General features: G+C 39.4%; 1 long non-coding RNA gene across 1 annotated transcript; it reads left to right on the forward strand.

Moving 5' to 3' along the window:
• Positions 1-1,967: 1,967 nt before the first annotated feature.
• LOC130013076 (uncharacterized) lies at positions 1,968-20,244 on the forward strand. Its single transcript, XR_008788391.1, has 3 exons — positions 1,968-2,079; positions 15,017-15,167; positions 15,900-20,244. It is a non-coding gene; the product is annotated as an uncharacterized LOC130013076 (long non-coding RNA).
• The last annotated feature ends 379 nt before the right edge of the window (positions 20,245-20,623 follow it).

A 20,623-nucleotide genomic window follows, 5' to 3' on the forward strand; every position in this document is an offset into this window, starting at 1 on the left:
TTTGTGGTTGAATTACAGCTAAGAATGTTATTTTTCACCCAAAAATATTTGTTTTGTGCATTTCAAGGATTTCTAACCCTTATTTGTTCAGAGTCAAACGTAGAACCCTGAGGCATTTCAGGCCAATGAGACCACACCCAGATATAAAACTGGTGTAGATGTGTAAATGTCAGTTTAATGTTCAATATTTTCTTATCAAAATCCAGCATTTGTGGTGTTTGCTGCATTTATGTTGCCTATAAAACAATAAAATGTTAATATTTCTCCTTTTCAGGCCTCTTTTTATGTTGTCAACTCTGTCATGACTACTTTTTTGACTTCATTTTTTTCAGGAAATTAATGTAAAGTTCCAGACATCTTGCTTCAGCACAAGGATTGCAATACAAATTTGTAACATGCCTCTGAGGTTTGAGATGTTGGAAACATTGAAATATTCCCAAATTTGTGAAAATTGTGTATTCTGTGACCCTTCTGTTAGAGAGGGGTGATCATAGACCAAATATGGCATTTTTTTTTCATTCATCAAGGCCTATTTTTAACCATAATTCATATTTATTGCACCTATTTTAGTTTATATGTGCATATGTTAGCCAGGGATGGTAAAACATAGCTGTTAGACAGATTCCTTTGGTAATGTAAGTTCTGCAACCATAGATTAGATTAATTCAATCAGTGGCATGTTCAAGGGGTAGGCATACATGTTTCAGTATAGATCTCTAATATTACAATCATTGCAACTGGTTTGCATTTTTTCTGTTTGCATATTGTCCACAGATTCTAAAAATATATTTCTTGTCCGTCCGGATATTTAAAAAAGTGGAAAATTATTGGTATTTTGAGAGATGCTACATGTAAATTTTGTACATTTTTCATCACATGGCAGTAAAAAATTATATTTTTGAAAAAAATTCCAAATTATGAGTGTTTTCTATGTAGTTTCTTTGTAACTTGTCTAATTTTTTCACAGAACTCAGATACTGCCTTTAATAAGAAATATTTTTAAATTTTAGCACAAAAGGCCTATGGACCTGAGATGCACCAGTGTACATAAAGCAGCATGTGTACTTAAAGGGCCATCATTTTTACAGTTATTCTTTGATTTTGATTTTCTTTCACCGGCATGTTGCCAGAACACATGGGAAGGAAATAAAAAAGGCCTTTTGGTGATACCTGATGTTTCACCACTATATAGGACCATAGGCGTACGGGCAAATTTTTGACTGGGGGGCGGTGGTGGTTGGTGCCCCAAAAATGTAGTTAGGTTCTTAGTATGTTACATAATAATAATAAATTTGCTGTTAAATTGGACACATTCAAGAACACAATATTTTTTTATACAACTTTTACAAAGTACAATTGTGTGCCCAAATTTTCCCAGCATTTGGTGCCCAAAATGGGGGGCGGCTGCCCCCCCAGCTCGTACGCCTATGTATAGGACACAGATCACCAAATATTCCTACGCCGTCACCCACGAAACAAGGGCCAAAGCTATTTTTAGTCTTCCTCTCCCTTTTCCTTTTTCCCTCTTTTGCATGGCGATTTTTGTTGACTTTTTGGTGTAGAATCGAGGAAAAGGGTTTGAAAATACATTTTCTGCCAGGTTTTGGTGAATATTCATAATTTTGATGCGGAAGGATACAAGAGTTGAGAGGTTGGTTAGGTTGAAATGTAGGGCTTGAAATTGCATGTTTACTTGGTTCTAATTCCAGCTTGTGTATCTCAAGTTTTTCATGAAGAACCTCATACGTGCTTTTGGGCAAGTGGTTGCCACATGTTGCTCCATCTGTGGTAGAAAGCGTTCTACCCAACGAAAATTGGGGAAAAAGTTAGAGCCGGTCTAAGACACGAGAATTAACATTGGAGTCAATGGGGAAATCTTTAGTGATCTGTGTCCATGTAAATGCCAGTTACCTCCCTTGAACTTCTCGCAACTAACACCGCTTCCGGTTCAGTTATTTCTCGGACGCCATTTTTTCTAGTTTTGATTTTTACACGCGGAAGATATTTTACTCGAATTTTAGTCCTTTTACGAAAGATTAACCGTCTTTTCTTTTGTTTTTGTGTATTTTATTATCTAAGGTAAGTACTTGCGATCGCTAGAAGTTGTGTCAGCTTCATTTAGCGCTGTGAGTGTGAACTGAAGCCGAAGTTTTGTGAACTTCACGTGGCTTTTTTCATTGGAGGCTTTCGCTCGTTTGTGACGAGTCTAAATCAAAATGTCTGTCAACTTCTAATAACTTTAAATCCTGTTCCGATTGTGGAAGGGAGATGAATGTGTAGTGAACAGACGGACAGGGGCCCAGCTATAGCCCCTAAATGGTAGAGTAACTCTCGCTTTTCAGCGGAGGGTCAGGTAGCCAGCCAGAAGGTGGCGAAGAACAACGACTTGTACTTTTTCTTTCCTTTATTATATATTCTCTATTTACAGTGCTCGGCTCTCTCTCGAGCCCTAACTCTCTCTCCCCCCGAGCTCTCTCTCTCTCTTTCCAACTCTCTCTCGAGCCGACGCGCCAATCCCACGAGTCCGTCTACTGGCAAGGTGTTGCTGCCACAGACGCATGATGACTTCTGTTCATTTCTCGACCAAACGTACTTTTATAAGCTAGTGAGTCACGTGACAGCTTAACCACGCCTACTACCTGTCAGTCATATGCACGCGGTCAGCGGTGCCTTGTCTGTTATGATTTCCGAAGCATGTTATAAATGACAAGTCAAATAAATAGTACATATTAGATAATAATTATGAAATGGAACAATAATTAACTTAGATACATATGACATTAAAATATTACAACAGAATAATCTATAAATCTTACTACGAGCAGTGGAACTGGCTTCCATTGTATTCGACATGATGTAAGGTTACTAACTAGTTCAAAAAGTGGACATGGATCATAACGGTTCATAACACAACCCACGCCTTCCTATAAATGGGTCCACGCATTATAATACCCTTTTAATATACCGGTAAACGCTTGCGTAAGAGAGAGAGAGACAAACAAACTATAAACAAACAATGAAAACCAATATAAAAATGTAAACAAATTATTAATGGACATTAGCCTATGCGGATAATGCGGCATATTATAACAACTCAAATAATCACATGTGGAGTCCTATCCTGTTTATACATGTTCATTGTCACTTATCAAAATGTTTTCAAAATAACATATTATAGTCCTGGAATTCTACAGATAAATTATGGTCTTTTAAGAGCACCCATCGCCTTAAAATAGCTGTCAACATCAGCAGCATACGATGTACATATACTCCTGCTGACTAATCTGTCACCTTGAAGACGTTCTGTAGCGGTAAATGTTTCTTCAATAGCTACTAAATTGCACTGAACACCAACAGATTTCATACTAGGCGTATTCCTTTCTAGAGATAACGTTATGCGAATTGGCGATCTAGGGAATAACTCAATTTGAGGTTCTTCTCCAATATCCAGCTCAGAAGAAATACTAGTAACAGTAGCGGGCTTGTTACTGGATTTTTTAGGGATTTTGAACAGCGGAGTATCGTTATCTTCTGTCGTGTCTCTTTCTTTAGAGCATCTTTCTTTATCCAGTGCTTCGGATATATTCATGTGACGTTTGGAGTCAAGGTGCCTTTTCCAATTCGTGGATTTAGTTGTAGCAAAACCACACCTCCGACATCTAAAATAACCCATAGGCTCTACAAAAATAAGAATCATAATCTAACTTTGGCACCTAAGGGAAGAAAGTTCAGCATATATAATTATCTAAATAGGCCGGTTGTTTAGTCACTCGTCCCAGTCTAGTACGTTTGGTTTGGAAACCTAATCTAGAGAGCTCGTTGTCGTCGGATTGATTATCGTTGTTATCATAATAATGTAATGGTTCTTGAGCAGATACTTGAGGTTCATCGTCACTGGATAGATCACTTTCCGCCGTTACAATCGGATCATTCTCCGTACGTTTCCTGAATTCGCGCAATCGATCAATGTGGACTACTTGACGGCGATCCGATTGCTCATCTATTATTTCGTACGTAATATCGGAATATTTCTTAAGCACACGAAACGGGCCTCTCCAATACTTTTGTAGTTTATAAGGAATGTTTGGCTTTTTCACTGGCGAATATAACCATACTAATGCTCCAGTAATCAAAGGTTCGCGTCCATGTTTTGGATCATAATAGTTTTTCTGTCGTTGAAGTTGTCCTTCGAGGTATTTCCTGGTTATACGATGGGCTTCTTCCATTGTTCTTCTAATAAAATTACTCCAGTGCTGAGTTTCGCGGTATGATTCTCCTGGAGGTACTCCAAATTGTAGGTCAACGGGTGTGTTGACATCCCGTCCAAACATTAAGAAGTTTGGTGTTTCATTCGTCGATTGGTGTGTCGTGGATCTGTATGCAAACATAACATAAGGTAAGACAACGTCCCAATCGTCGCCCCTTTCCTGAACATAGGATGAAAGCATGGACTTTAAGAGTCCTATTAGCTCTTTCGACTTGTCCGTTAGATTGTGGACGATATGGTGTTGTCCTTGTTTTTTCGATTCCCAATAGCGAACACAACTCTTGAAATAATCTGCTCTCAAATTGACGTCCTTGATCAGAATGCAACTGTCGTGGTAATCCGAATCGTAGTAAGAAATTTTCGAGTAATACCCTCGCAACCGTTAAAGCCTCCATATTTCTCATAGCGTAGGCCTCTGTGTACTTTGTAAAATAATCCGTTACGACAAGTATGTACGCATTACCGCGTTCTGTAGCTGGTTCTATCCTCCCTACTATGTCGACCGCTATTCTTTCCATTGGCGCACCTGCTGCATAAGATTCTAATCCGGCTTTTCTTTTTCGCATTTTAATAGGACAACACACAAGGCACGTAGCAACAAATTCCATAACATCTCGTTTTAAGCCCGGCCAGAAATATTTCTGCTTAATTCTTACGGTAGTTTTTGTTACACCTAGATGCGCACTAGATGGAATATCATGGGAAAGTCTTATTATCTCGTTTCTTTCTGAGGTGGGTACAACAAGTCTTTTCCGTGCAGGTAAGCTGAGTTTCTGCTCCTCTATATTAAGGACATCATTTTGAATAACCAATTGGTCCCATTTGCTCCATAGTTTCTTTACAAATGGACTCTCCTTGGAGACAACTCGCCACTCTGGTTTACCACTTAGCGATATCCAGTCGATAATTAATGAGATATCGTGATCTTCCTTCTGTTTGATACTAAAGCCAGTCATATCGATCCCGGTTAAATGTAAAAATGAATCTTCGGGTGATTTAGGACACTTCAAGCAGGGATCTCTTGAAAGAGCGTCGGCAATTTTGTGGACTCTTCCAGGTCGAAATACTATTTTAAAGTCATACATAGCCAACGTCTCCAACCACCGAGCTAGTTGTCCTTCAGGGTTTTTAAAGTTGAGCAGCCATTTCAGAGCCCCATGGTCTGTTCTGATTGTAAATTGACGCCCGTATAAATACGGCTTGAAATGTTTAGCGAAATGGACCACCGCTAACAACTCTCTACGGGTAACACAATAATTTCTTTCTGTTTTAGATAGTGAGCGCGAAGCGTAAGCTATAACCTTTTCATGTGAATCGACAACTTGAGATAAGACCGCCCCAATACCACTCCCACTTGCGTCTGTGTCTAGCACGAATGGGAGCTCTGGATTAGGAAACGTAAGTATAGGAGCTGTAATAAGCCTACTCTTAAGGGTGTCAAATGCTTCCTGGCATTCTTCAGTCCATTTGAAGTCCCTCCCTTTCTCCGTAAGTCGGTGTAGTGGACTAGCAATTCGAGCTTAACTCTCAATAAATCTTCTATAATATCCACATAGTCCGAGAAAACTCCGCACCTCACTAACAGAGCTGGGCTCCGAACAATCACGAATGCTTCTTATTTTACTAGGATCAGTAGATATTCCATCTGAAGATATCACATGACCCAAGAAATCTACTTTCCTTTGGAACAAACAGCATTTTGACGGTTTGAACTTTAAACCAGCATCAGATATTCTCTTAAATACCATATCTAAATTCTCTATATGTTGATGGAAATCCTTAGAGAAGACAACTAGGCAAACTTCCCACTGTAAACCAGCTAAGATGGACTCCATTAACCGTTCGAATGTGCTTGGGGCATTGCATAATCCAAACGGCATAACTCGGAACTGAAATAATCCATACATTGTGGTAAATGCAGTCTTTGGTTTATCTTCGTCCTTAACTTCAATCTGCCAGTAGCCCGAGAGAAGATCAAGGGTGGAAAACCATTTAACTCCACCCAGGCAATCTAGAGTTTGGTCTATTCTCGGGAGCGGGTATGCGTCTTTCTCTGTAAGACCATTAATAAGTCGGTAGTCGACGCAAAATCTTAATGACCCGTCCTTTTTCTTCACTAAAACTATGGGACTCGCCCATGGACTTGTTGATGGTTCTATAACTCTACGCTGCAACATGTCACCTAACATAAATTCGATATCTTTACGCTGGTGAATTGGCACTCTTCTTGTCTTTTGTTTTATCGGCTTCGCATTATTTATTTTTATTTCGTGTTTAACAAGACTCGTCTGTCCCAAATCTGCAGAGGACTTAGCAAACAATCCATGGTGACGTTGTAACAATCTTCTAATCTCATTTGCTTCACCATCTTTTAATCCCTCAGAAGCTCGTTTATAGAGATCACCAAGATGGTTTGGGAGCTCGTTTGTTAAAAGTCGATTTAGCTTCTACTGCATTATCTGAATTCTGATCCATTATATCAACTGGGGTATAATTACCTAGCACCACATTTTTATGAAGAACTTTCACATCATTAGACGGATTCATTATTCTAATCATGACTTTACGTGCCTCCTCCTTCGGTTCTACCAATACACGAGCCGAGAGCACAGCATATTTATTCAATAAAGCTTCCGTTGGCCCTATTAATCCTGGCGTGTCAAGCCATAATTTCTTTTGATCCGCCTGAAGGAAAGCTGGTACGATTTTCTCGTGTCGTGCAGGTAAACTCGTTGTTTCAGCTAAACTTACTCGACAAATGCCAATGTTGCCTTCTAAATGAGCGTCATATTTCTTGTCCGCGACTGTTAAAACTTTCCCCATTACATCGATTGTACAATTATTGTTTTGGAGGAAGTCCAAACCGATGATACACTGTGACCCTATTTCAGCTACCACGGCCTCGTGTTCGTATATGGGGCCATCTATATTAAACATGAATATACCCTTTCCGTGTGTTTTTAAACATTGTCCATTTGCTGCTCTTAACGTCTGCTTTATGGGATGCAAAAGAGGTCTATTACCTTTCGAAATCAACATGTAAAGTTCATGTGATACTATTGTTAGAGTCGCGCCCGTATCCAACAGACAATGACTCGCCACACCATATATTTTTGGTTTAATGTGAAGCCCTGCGTCACTCGGCTTGTCAAATACATTAGACGGGAGTCTCGTATTGCGTTTCCCTCTGATGACTCGGAAATTATTTCCACGTGTGCTACAGTTTCTTGCTATGTGACCATTTCCTCCACATCGATAACACACATAGTCTTCATTTGCTCGATTGTTTTGTTGAAACTTCCCTGGTGTAAATACTCTTTCTTGATTACCTCCACCACTCTGTCGTTGGCGCTGGTTATTCAATGTATTACTTCCGTTCCAAGCGGGACGACTTTGATTACTCCATTGTCTGTTTTCAGCTTTCAGTGCCACTTCCATATCTTTTATTAAATGTTTCATGTCTTCCATATCTCTTTGTAGCTTGGTTAATTTATCCTCTCCTTCGACAACTCTCGAGAAACCCTGATCATAATTATGTTTGTTAGCAGACATGAATGCTTCAAATTCAACGGCTATTTGAATTGCTTGTTCCAAATTTACTGGCCTAGACTGCTGGACTCTCCAAACCAGTTCTCTGTCCGATTGGAGAGCATCGTAAAAGGCGTCTCGAGCTAAAGTATCCTGTAATTCTAGCGTAGCCGTCGGATATGAAAGACTGACCTTCCGGCGTATCGCCTGTCCTAATTCCGGCAGACTTTCTCTTGGTTTACGACGCCTGGCTCGCAACTCTGCGCGATATAGTTGGGTTTGATTAGCTGGTAAAAATCTGTTTCTTAGGGCACTCATAAGTAAATCATAATTCCTTCGCTCTTCTGGCCTTAGCGACGGCAAAACTGATTGCGCATTGCCGGTTAAAACTCCAGCTAGATGAAGGGCTTTTTCCATCGGGTTCCATTGGTTCAACTCTGCACAGGTCTCAAAATGTATCTGGTAATCTAACAAAGAAGTGGTTCCATCAAAGGGCTGAGGCTTTATCGTTGTTCTCCCTGGCATAGGATTTGGCTCATTATTTCTTCGAGGTGCATTTTCAACTCCACCTTCAGCTCCGAATGGAGGAGTCTCCAGTTTTTCCAGATTGCTGTGGTCATCATCATAGTTAGTCGTATGGCGCTTAGGTATAGCACCAGAAGCTCGATTTTAAAATGGGTCTCTATTAAATATATCTGGTCTCCGTAGACCTCTCCCAAAACTTCGATAACTCGCTAACGGGGTTTCCATTTTTTGTTCGTTGGCGTCTGCTGTACCTTGGCTCTGCTTTTTTCCAGGAGAACTCGCCATGTTGGACATTAAATCTGTCTTCTCCGACAGTAATTTCTGTAACTTATCTCTGTTCGTAATAAATACTTTTCCGTCGTCAGTGTCCTGTAGTTCCATCGGTACAAAGTCGCATTCATCCCACCTCTGCCACCAAAAAGACGTACACTATGTAGTGAACAGACGGACAGGGGCCCAGCTATAGCCCCTAAATGGTAGAGTAACTCTCGCTTTTCAGCGGAGGGTCAGGTAGCCAGCCAAAAGGTGGCGAAGAACAACGACTTCTACTTTTTCTTTTCTTTATTATATATTCTCTATTTACAGTGCTCGGCTCTCTCTCGAGCCCTAACTCTCTCTCCCCCCGAGCTCTCTTTAGAGCTCGCTCTCTCTCTTTCCAACTTTCTCTCGAGCCGACGCGCCAATCCCATGAGTATGTCTACTGGCAAGGTGTTGCTGCCACAGACGCATGATGACTTCTGTTCATTTCTCGACCAAACGTACTTTTATAAGCTAGTGAGTCACGTGACAGCTTAACCACGCCTACTACCTGTCAGTCATATGCACGCGGTCAGCGGTGCCTTGTCTGTTATGATTTCCGAAGCATGTTATAAATGACAAGTCAAATAAATAGTACATATTAGATAATAATTATGAAATGGAACAATAATTAACTTAGATACATATGACATTAAAATATTACAACAGAATAATCTATAAATCTTACTACGAGCAGTGGAACTGGCTTCCATTGTATTCGACATGATGTAAGGTTACTAACTAGTTCAAAAAGTGGACATGGATCATAACGGTTCATAACAAATGTAATGGATGACCATCTAAAATGTTTCCGACATCGCAATTGTGACCGGGATAATGTCTGTTCCGTTTGTGACCTGTGGACGCAAGACAAATGATAACATGTCATTTGGGACTCACGTCATTTGGGACTCGCGTCATGTGGGACTCAAAAAAATATGACGACGACATTTGGGACTCGGGTATACGACGTTTGGGACTTTGGTATACGTCGTTTGGGACTCGGGATAATTTATTAGAAATAGGCCAATTCAAAACAAAAACTGCCAACAAAACGGGGAGGAGGAATGTTGTAAATGAGGGTTTTTATAAAACTGATGTCAAACAAGTCACTTATTATACAGCTACCAAACTTTCAACACGTCGCTACTACAGCTCGTCTACTTGAGTGTTTGGTGGTTCAACATAGTAACCCAGTTAACATTGATGGTTAGATTTACGTAAAGTTTACGTCATTATGGTTAGATTTTGGTTAGCGTCCAATAATGGTAAAATTCTTTGGTTAAATTTACGTTACTTTTACGTCATAATGGTTATGGTTACTTTTACGTCAGAAAATGACGTAAATGTAACGTAAACTTTATGACGGATTACTAACCAATTTTTTTCGCTTTAAATACTTCTTGATTAAATAACATTACAAGTGTGTGCACATTCTAACAATTGATAAATAGTTGGAATTCAGACATAATAATTATATATGTATTATTGGTTGTAATTCTAACGTAAATTTTACATCAGGTTTCTAACCGTTAGTTTATGGTTAGTTTTCTGACGTAAATCTAACGTTAGTTTTCTAACGTTAATATAACGTTAGTTTTCCAACGTTAATATAACGTTACTTTTATGTCATAATTTTAACCGTTAATTTAACATTAGTTTTCTAACGTAAATCTAACGTTAATTTTCTAACATAAATCTAATGTTAGTTTTCTAACATAAATCTAACGTTAGTTTTCTAACATAAACCTGATATTAGTTGTATAAAGTAAAACAAATGTCAGTTTAATTTCATGATACTAACAATTAAATTACTGTCATTTTTTATCCTTAGTTTTCTTACGTAAACAAATGTCAGTTTAATAACATGAGCACCATTTTTAATGAAGCGACTCGATGAAGAAGGCTAACCATATCCCACAGGAGAATACTGGTGTGGACTAGAATAAGCAGACGCCAAAGACTGTCATTCAATTTGGGCTTTTTGCATATTTTGTCGAACATAATTGATTAAAATATACAGTAAAACCAGATAAGACTGAACTTTATTCAGTTTATATACATTCATGTTATATTATTATATGCCTTGCTACCCATTTTTGTCCATTTCCAGGGGCCCAACAATAGAAATGGAATGGGGTTTAACGTCCTACTGTTCTGCCCCGAACTGGGCTAATGAAGACGGGCATGTGCCATACAGTGTGCTATGAGGGACATTTTGCCCGTACAGCGGCACTACGACCTACTCTTATATCGAATTCCAACTGTCAATGGATCTTTTACGTGCACACTAATGTGTCCACAGGACCTCAGTTTTTCATCGGATTTGAACAACTAGACAGGTGTCCTTATCAGGCCCTACGTCCCGTATCACTTTCTCGGCCAATGCAGGGATCGAACCTTTTAACTCCTAAAAGAATTTCAGCCTGTAAGCGACACAAAGAGAAAAAGGAATGAATGAATGACCTACTCTCATTTCGAATTCCAGCTGTCAAGGTTTCGTTTACATGCACATGCAACATGAGCACAAGATCTTGATTTTTTGTCCTATTTGAAGGACTAGACACTGTCCTACATTACAAACAAGGGGAAAATTCTACACCAGGATCGGACCCCTCGTTAGTTAGCCAGTGTGTTAACTTGAAAGTTAACCATTAGCCATTCAACCACGCTATCCGGACAGCTGTGCTAAGGCCTACTCATATATTGAGTTCCAACTGTCAGGGGATCTTTAACGTGCATGCCGATGTGTACATGGGACCTCAGTTTTTCGTCCCATCCGAAAGACTAGAAACCTGTGCAGTGCACAAACACATTCTCCTTATTATTCCTGTCTTGTACACATTGGAGTGCACGTAAAAGATCCCTTGGTAGTTGGAATTCGATATAAGAGTATTCTGTTGTGCCGCTGCCCGGGCAAAATTTCCCTCATAGCACACTGTATGGTGTAGGCCCATCTTCATTAGCCCGGTTTAGGAGCAGAACAGTAGGATGTTAAACCCCATTTCATTTTGTGTACATGGGACCTCAGATTTTCGTCCCATCCGAACGACTAGACAGCTGTCCTTGTCAGGCCCTCTGTCCTGCAACACTGCCAAGCAGAAACCACATCGGAAAATCCTGATGGACACTAGCCAGCCAGTGTCTTACTCACTTAGCCACTGTGGCTCCGGGGTCATAAATGTAGTGCCACAAAAAAAAATATTTGCAGTTCACAAACACATTCTCCTTACTATTTGAGTCTGTGACTACAGCAACTTGAAAGTAGTCCAATTAATAGCCTTTTTTATGTGGTTTTGCAATCGAAATCAAACCTGAGAGGGAAAACAAATAATGATAATGCATGAAAAAGTGTGGCACCATCCAAAGGGAGAGTGAGAATGAAATGGGGTTTAACATCCACTCGACACAAACTAGGTTATTTCAGGACTAACCGTAGGGGTCTTTAGCAGTGGGAGGAAACCAGAGAACCCAGAGAAAATCCACGGGGTTGGACAGACGACCCTACTCCTTGTCATATTCAACCCGGGAATGGAACCCATGTCAGTTGACTCAATGTCATACCTTATGATACAACACGCATGCGCTAAATCGATGGACACACTAGCCGAATCGTTCGGCCGAATGGGTGGACACACTAGCCGAATGCTTCGCCCGATTCAACCTGTCGGTTGCATCACCCTTCACGTCACATGATTAAACATGGCGGCGTCTATGTCTTTTATCTATCATGTGACTTCTCGATATGAGTGGTGATTGGCTAATGAATTCTATATTTGGCCGAATGCTTCGGCGAAGCGAACACACCAGGCGAATATAATTGATTTGGGCGAATTATTCGGCCGAATGACAGCGGACACCGAATCATTCGGCTAGTGTGTCCACCGCCTAACCATTTGGCCATCCGACCCTCCGCCAGTGCGTTACCACGGAGTTTTGTCTGGACAGGAGTGCTAAGGCCTACTCTTATATTGAATTCCAACTGCAAGGGGATCTTTAAGTGCATGCCAATGTGTACATGGGACCTCAGAGAGAATGAAATGGCATTTATCATCAACTCGACACAAACTAGGTCATTTCTGGACTAACATATATAGTTTAATTTTATTTCAATAATTCGCGTGCCCGTAGGGGTCTTTAGCTGTGGGAGGAAACCGGAGGACCCAGAGAAACCCATGAAGTTTGACAGGCGACCTTACTCCTTGTCATGTACAACCAGGGAATCGAAACCACGCCAGTTGACTCAATCATACCTTATGATACAACGCGCACACGCTAACCATTTGGCCATCCAACCTCGCGCCAGTGTGCTACAAGGGAGTTTTGTTTGGACAGCAGTGCTCAGGCCTACTCTTATATTGAATTCCAACTGCCAGGGGATCTTTTATGTACATGCCAATGTGTACATAAGACCTCAGTTTTTTGTCCCATCCAAACGACTAGACAGCTGTCCTTGTCAGGCCCTCCGTCCTGCAGCACTGACAAGCGGAAACCACGTCGGAAAATTCTGATGAGCTTTCTCAGGCAACACTGTGAGCGAACCTGTGACCTCCAAGCAAGCCAGCCAGTGTCTTATTCACTTAGCCACTGTGGCAAAGGGGTCATAAATATAATTCCACAAAAAAACCTGTGCAGTTCACGAACACATTCTCCTTACTATTCGAGTCTCTGTGACTACAACAACTACTCGAAAGTAGTGCGAACTGTAAATTTTATTTTGTTAAACTATCGTAAGAAAAGAAACATATTGAATATGCTGGTCAATATTCTTTCTCTGTCAGAGCAGCTAAAAGGTGAAATTGTCTTCCAAAAACTCTTCGTGAGTCCTCTTCCATCCAAAACTTAAGAACTCATTTATTTCAAAAATGGTGTTGAGAGAGAGAGAGAGAGAAATGGGGTTTGAGAGAGAGAGAAATGGGGTTTAATGTCCACTTGACACAAACTAGGTCATTTCGGGACTAACATATAGTTTAATTTTATTTCAATAATTTGCTTGCACGTAGGGGTCTTTAGCAGTGGGAGGACCCGGAGAAAACCCACGAGGTTGTACAGGCGACCCTACTCCTTGTCACGTATAACCGGGGATTCGAAACCACGCCAGTTGACTCAATGACAGGTCGTCCCCATTCGGCCATCCAACCCCCCCAAAATGGTGTTGAAATGGGTGTTTTTGTGAATGCGCTTAGAAATACTCATGTGTAATGAAGTGCTATAATTGAACCATAATAATAATATAGTAGGCCTAGTGGACTCCTCCGTCTCATTTTGGTTGAATGTTTGGAAATTTGATGGCTAATTAGATTTAGGACACTCTGGAATATTTTCTAGGCTTGGCTTCATGTGGCCTGTTTTCCATGCATACAAGAACTAGCCAATAAAATCTGCCCCAAAATATTACAATACTTTTTTTTTATTTCATTGCCCAAAACACCTTTACAGCCTGAATGTTAATTTTGGGGCAGCGTTTACGGTTTAACTGCATGGGTGGTTATTGAATTTATTAAATTGACTAACTTTTGCACAATAAGTAAATATAAATGATCTTAATACCCCAACTCAGACATGTTAGTGGCCTTTCAAACCAATTTAAATTCGGTCAAAATTTGTAGAAATTTAGATATTATTTAATGCATGTGTGTACAATTTGTTATGTGTCTAAGCTCTGTTACCACAAAAAATATATTTAATTTAGTCCTTATAGTAGATTCTATCACACGTTTGAAAGTTGTCCAACGGTCGAATAAATATGTTGTAGTTTGACCTAGATAAATATAAGACTGGGAAAATAAATATAAAAAAAATTCCGACATCTTAAAAGTAGATACCTATATTCGCAATGGAAATATTATTTTAAAAATCGGGATTATTTAATTTGATACAACTGAATAAAATGGCTCTAGTCGATCTATTTAAAAAAAAACATCAACCAAATATACGAGTTTGGCTACTGCCAGTGCAGTACTGCATCCGTCGTGATCCGAATAAAGCTGTACGTGTGTATATTATATCATGTGCATGCTTAAAAAAAGGCCTCTGAATCATATAATAATTTCTTCAATTTTACTATTCATAGGCCTAAAATATTACGTAGTTATAGACTATATATAAAATATTGAAGTGCGTAGGCCTACAGTTGATAGTCGCATAGACTCCGTTATCTACGTAAATGATATATGCCGCCATTTTGGATCAAGGTCAAGATAAATTACAGTCAATACAAATGAATAACTACATCGATAGATTATTAAATGTAATTTCTATTAACTGATTTCAATGTTAGGTGGTCTATGTTTGTTGTCTTTTTCAGTATATTGTCCACATTGATTATACTATCATTATTAAAATCATTTTGATTCTTTTATATTTCTACGTACTTTTTCATAACTCTGAACCCGGAAGCGAGGTATTGTGGGATGGTTATTTTAAAGATGGCGGGCGTTTTGGAATTTATTCGTGGAGTGCATGAGAAATGTTCAATATACAGCTACATGGATTACACAAACAGAGAAAGATAGATTATACCAGTTAAATTGAGAGGTTTTATTTGAAAGTAAGTTTTTTCTTATATCCCCGACTGCTGATATACACGTACACTGAGACTACAAATTCAGCGATATGAAAAGAACTTACAATACAATGTAATAGTAGTAAAAATACTATTCACACAGATGTAAAACTATTTCTATGTCCTTATTTTCTAATTTTTCACCGTAATTCTTATTTCTGTAAGACGCCAGGTTACGAAACAGTTTGCTTTTGTGAAAAAAAAAAAATTACAATCGGCTTATTACTGTACACATTTTCATTTGTACTTAATTAATAATTACTTAGACCTTTTGGACTAAAAAAAAATATGTCCTCACTACTCAACGCTGCAGGCTTTGGCACATGACATTTTTACTTTCATAGCATTGGCAACACTTTAATCTCAATCTTCTCTGATTCTAAATAGCAGAAATATAGCAAATTCTTCTGTAACACTGTAATCAACCAGAACGTAATTCCAAACTTGACGTCTCCCCCTTGGACCCCGGCTGCTATTGCTTTTCATCAAAAATCTACCCGCTGTGCATAACTAAAGTTGACTTTTGAGCACGACAGAGAGTCTGGAGAGGGCCAACGCCAGTCTCTGCAGGTTGGGGCCAATGTACAGTCTTTCGAATGGGACGAACAACCAAGGTATTTTGTACACATTGAATGATAATTTAAACCTAATTTCATTTTTATTTTGGAGTATAAAAGTTGCTTTAATTGAATTTTTTGTTTGTTTTTTTTTTTACAGATCCTATATTTGAGCACCATTCGTGGCAGTCATGTCGAGGAAGTTATAAAAAGGTTGATAAGGGCTTTGTATATGGAAGCTAGATGACATTACTACTTATCATACACAACTATTTGTCACATACCGACTTGGGATTGAAACCAAGCGACTGAACTCAATAACACTCCTCAATAACACTCGTCTATGAAACCACCCAGATGGCAAAGAAATAAAGACTTTTTAATTATGTACCGAACTCATATATACTATTCAAAAAAAGTAGGGGATATTTGATTTTTAAGTGTTATTAAAGTCACCTAATGAAACTGACGAAGAAACAAATGACAAAATGAAATGAAGTTCACATTCATCGATTTATTCCAAATGATCATTAGACTAAGTAAGGCACAGACTGACCATTATAAGGGTAAAATGATACCCGGGGTCAAACAGCAAAGTTACCACAGCATCACAACCAAGTCAGTAACGGGTAAATCCTCCTCTGTTTGCCAAACAAGCATTGATCCGACGTGGCATACTCCTAATGAGACGTCTAAGGTCATTTTGGTCCAGATTGTCCCATTCCTGTTGCAACGCAGCAGCAAGTTCTTGGACATTGGCAGGACGTTGTTGACGTTGACGTAACCTCTGTCCAAGCATGTCCCAGACATGCTCGATGGGGGAGAGGTCGGGACTCAGTGCTGGCCAAGGTAATGTGGTGATGTTCTGTTGTTGGAGGTAACCTGTAACGATCCTGGCCCTGTGACATCTTGCGTTGTCATCCTGGAAGATGAAACGGCGGCCATGACGTCGTGCGAACGGCACAACATGGACTGCCAAGATGTTGTACCGGTAGTACTGGCCTGTAACACGCCCTGCAACAACATGTAAAGCCGTTCTTCCAGCAACAGTGATGCCTCCCCACACCATAACAGAACCACCCCCAAATCGATCATGTCTGATGACGTTAACGTCTTGGAAGCGCTCGTTTCGACGACGCCACACCCTCCTACGTCTGTCCAAAAAATCAACAGTGAACCTTGACTCATCTGAAAACATCACATTGCTCCAGCGTCGATTATCCCAGTGTTGACGATACCTACACCAACGACGTCTTGCCTGAATGTGATGATCTCTCAAACAAGGGATCACGCGAGGACGTCGGGCGCGAAGGTGACCCCTATGCAGTCGATTCCGAATCGTCTGGCCACTCACTCTCACACCAGTGTCTGTTTGAAGACGAGCGCTGATCTGATTTGCTGTGATGACACGATTTCCCAAGGCCAAGGTACGGATAAATCGATCCTGGGCTTGAGTTGTCGCCCTTGGTCGACCTGAGCGTGGTCTGTCCTGTACAGATTGTGTATCACGGTATCTGGACCATAGCCTGCTTATGACAGACTGAGAAACATTCATCGTCCGCGCCACAACCGCCTGTGTTGTGCCGATCTGTAGCATGCCAAGGGCACGTAACCTTTCATTTTGGGTAAGCCGACGCATATCAAAATTTGTTTTCTGGTCACTAAAACAATTAAACTGATGTTTCCACCCTGGAATTCAATGCCACAATGACTGTAACATTCAAAGTCAGAGTCGTGCAAATCTTGGGTTGGACCCCCATGATGATCCCAAGCATCACCTGCATTCCATGCGGTAGCTATTGGTGCGTTTGGGCGTCACATGTAACTAGAAATGTTTCTTCTGTTAGGTTCTATAGTGACTTTTTTCGTAGCCATTTGCATATTTTAGTATTATGCCCCCAAAATCAAATATCCCCTACTTTTTTTGAATAGTATGTATCTATGGTAGCACAAAATTAACCAGAATGTAGGCCAAAGCTTTACTTTACAAGCAGTAGGCCTAAAATATTTTCCGTCTGATCTTGTAAGAGTCAATTGTTTATGAATAGTTTGCCTCAAGCAGATATCCTGTCACTGTGTCACAGTATCATATAACAGCTCTTTGGCTTGAACTGAGTTGTATCAGTGAGTTGAAAATCTACTGCAGCCAGTATACTATGGCGGTATATTAGATTCAAAATTCTAACGAGCTTTCGTCTAACTTCTAACTTCTGTTCATGTAATTTTTGACTTCTATTCATGTAATTTCTAACTTCTATTCATGTATTTTTTTTAAATTAAGACAATGTATAATCCAACTTCTTTATTTGTTCAGTGCAAATTTTAATTTTATTCCATCTTATTTCTATTATTTAGACGAAAAACGTCTTCTTAATTTTTACACTTCTGCCTAGCAACCATCATTATGAAGTCATTTGGTGTCGCCACTGCGTGCTCATTTTTGGTGATTGCGCACCTGGTCGGGACCATTGTGTTGATATAAACGACACATTCTTGATAAAGACGAGAGTATCCTTGTCGAAACGTTGCTTTATATTAAACTCAGTAAGAGTTATCTATAAAATTGTACCCTGTGTTAATGTAGACCAACAGTATATAAATATTAATTGGCTCAATTGTAAAAAAAAATCAAATAAAATTCTCCAAATCCTGCACTTGTCTTAAAAAAAATGAACAAATGCTGTTTAGCTTGTATTTGAAATAGAAAATTAAATATAATGGGGTTTAACATCCTACTATTCTACTCCGAACTTGGCTAATACGCCATAGAGTGTGCTACGAAGGAAACTTTGCCCGGACAGCGGCACTACGGAACGATTAGACAGCTGTACTTGTTAGGCCCTCCATCCTGCATCACTGACAAGGAGGAACCACGCCGGAAAATCTGGATGAACTTTCTCGACCAATGCAGGGATCGAACACCCTACCGCTAGGCTAGTGAGCCAGCGTCTTACCGACCGTATTTGAAATCGTATTTGCAAACCATACATAGATATCACGTTCAATGTTGTTTGTGGGGTTGGATGGCCGAAAGGTTAGCACGTGCGCGCTGTACCATAAGGTATGTCATTGAGTCAACTGGTGTGGTTTCGATTCCCCGGTTGTACGTGACAAGGAATAGGGTCGCTTGTCCAACCTCGTGGGTTTTCTCCGGGTCCTCCGGTTTCCTCCCATTGCTAAACACCCCTACGCGCAAGCGAATTATTGAAATAAAATTGAACCATGTTAATACCGAACCTACATGTAGTTTGTGTTGAGTGGACGTTAAACCCCATCAGACTCTCTCTCTCTCGCTCTCTCTCTCGAAGTTGTTTTCAATTTTAGCACTCCACCAAACCATTCAACCGGACTAAGAGCGAGTCGTTTGTATCAACAGAATGGTCCCGATCAGGTGCTCAATCGCCAAATTGAGCGAACGGTGGCGACACCAAACGACGTCATAATGATGGTTGCTAGGTAGAAAGCAAAATATTAATAAGATGAAACAATTAAAATTTACACTGTGAATCCAAATATAAAGAGAGAGAGGAATCCAAAACCATTTGAATAACATAAACTTAGATGGGATCGAAGTCATAATAAACTTGATACGGTGACCAACTTTCTGACAGTATGATACTATAAATAGCCCTTGCACGTGCAATTCTCTACAAATCTATCAACTATTACAGCCGTAAAAAATGTATTGTTGACGATTTTGAATAGCAGTAAAATTAAGCTTCTTGGTTATTACAGCAGATTTAGAAATTACGTTCGTTTCATTTTTTAAATCGCTTTATATTAACTGTACCGTTAAGAGCGGCATCTTTTGGTTTAGTACAAATAATATCTCTGAATCACTCGGGTTAGACAGGAACATGATACTAGCAGTAGTTTCATTTTACTTTTACAAGCTTCTTAAAACGATTGTTGAGCTACCTAATGTGCTTTTTTTCTAAATTCAATTTCTTGTTCTAGCTTTCTGTTATGTTTCGTAAAAAAAGTAGTCTTGATTATCCCGACCTGTCAATCAGACGTAGAATGGTCGATAGACTGGTTAAGCGAGACTAATTTCAAAACAAGGGCACGTAACCTATCTTTTACTCAAAAGTGTCTGGATGTTATGGACGACTCTTCGAACCAGTTTTCAGTCTATTATTTATACATGATTAATTGTCATAGCTTATTAAGTACAACATGATCGTTTATTTAGTGACTATAATTGTGTGAAACTGATTTGGTGCTTGGCATATATATAAATATTGTGGCGTAATTGTCGATATATATGGAGATATTTATTTATGGTGGATCACCCTACTGCCAGTAGTAGGAGTGGTTAAAAACAGTCATGGGTATCACAAAACCATCTTTTATAGTATCTAACGTTTCGTAAGTCTAAAAACCTACTTCTTCAGAGAATACAAGCTACACAAATAATACAGTTGCAGTACAAGGTTAGTCATGGTAACAAGTGATGTCATAATGTTAATATGACGTCATAGCTTTGATGACATAATATAAAGAATAAGCTAAATAATATATACCCACATAACAATATGATGTTAATTTTACGTTACATTTACGTAAAAATGGTCAGTCTGTTTACCATCATTTTGCTCTTTTTAACGATAATTTTACGTCATGAAATGACGTTAATCTAACGTAAACTTTACGTCATTTTCTGACGTAAATCTAACGTAAAATTTGCGTAAAGTTTACGTCATTTTCGTTAGATTTACGTCAGAAAATGACGTAAACTTTACGTTAGATTTACGTCAGAAAATGATGTAAATATAACATAAAAATGACGTAAACTTTACGCTAGATTAACGTCATTTCCTGACGTTAAATTGTCGTTAAAAGGATGAGCAAAATGATGGATATCTAACGTAAATCTAACATTAA

Source organism: Patella vulgata, chromosome 6 (genome assembly GCF_932274485.2).
Source record: "Patella vulgata chromosome 6, xgPatVulg1.2, whole genome shotgun sequence".
Lineage (NCBI taxonomy): Eukaryota > Metazoa > Mollusca > Gastropoda > Patellidae > Patella > Patella vulgata.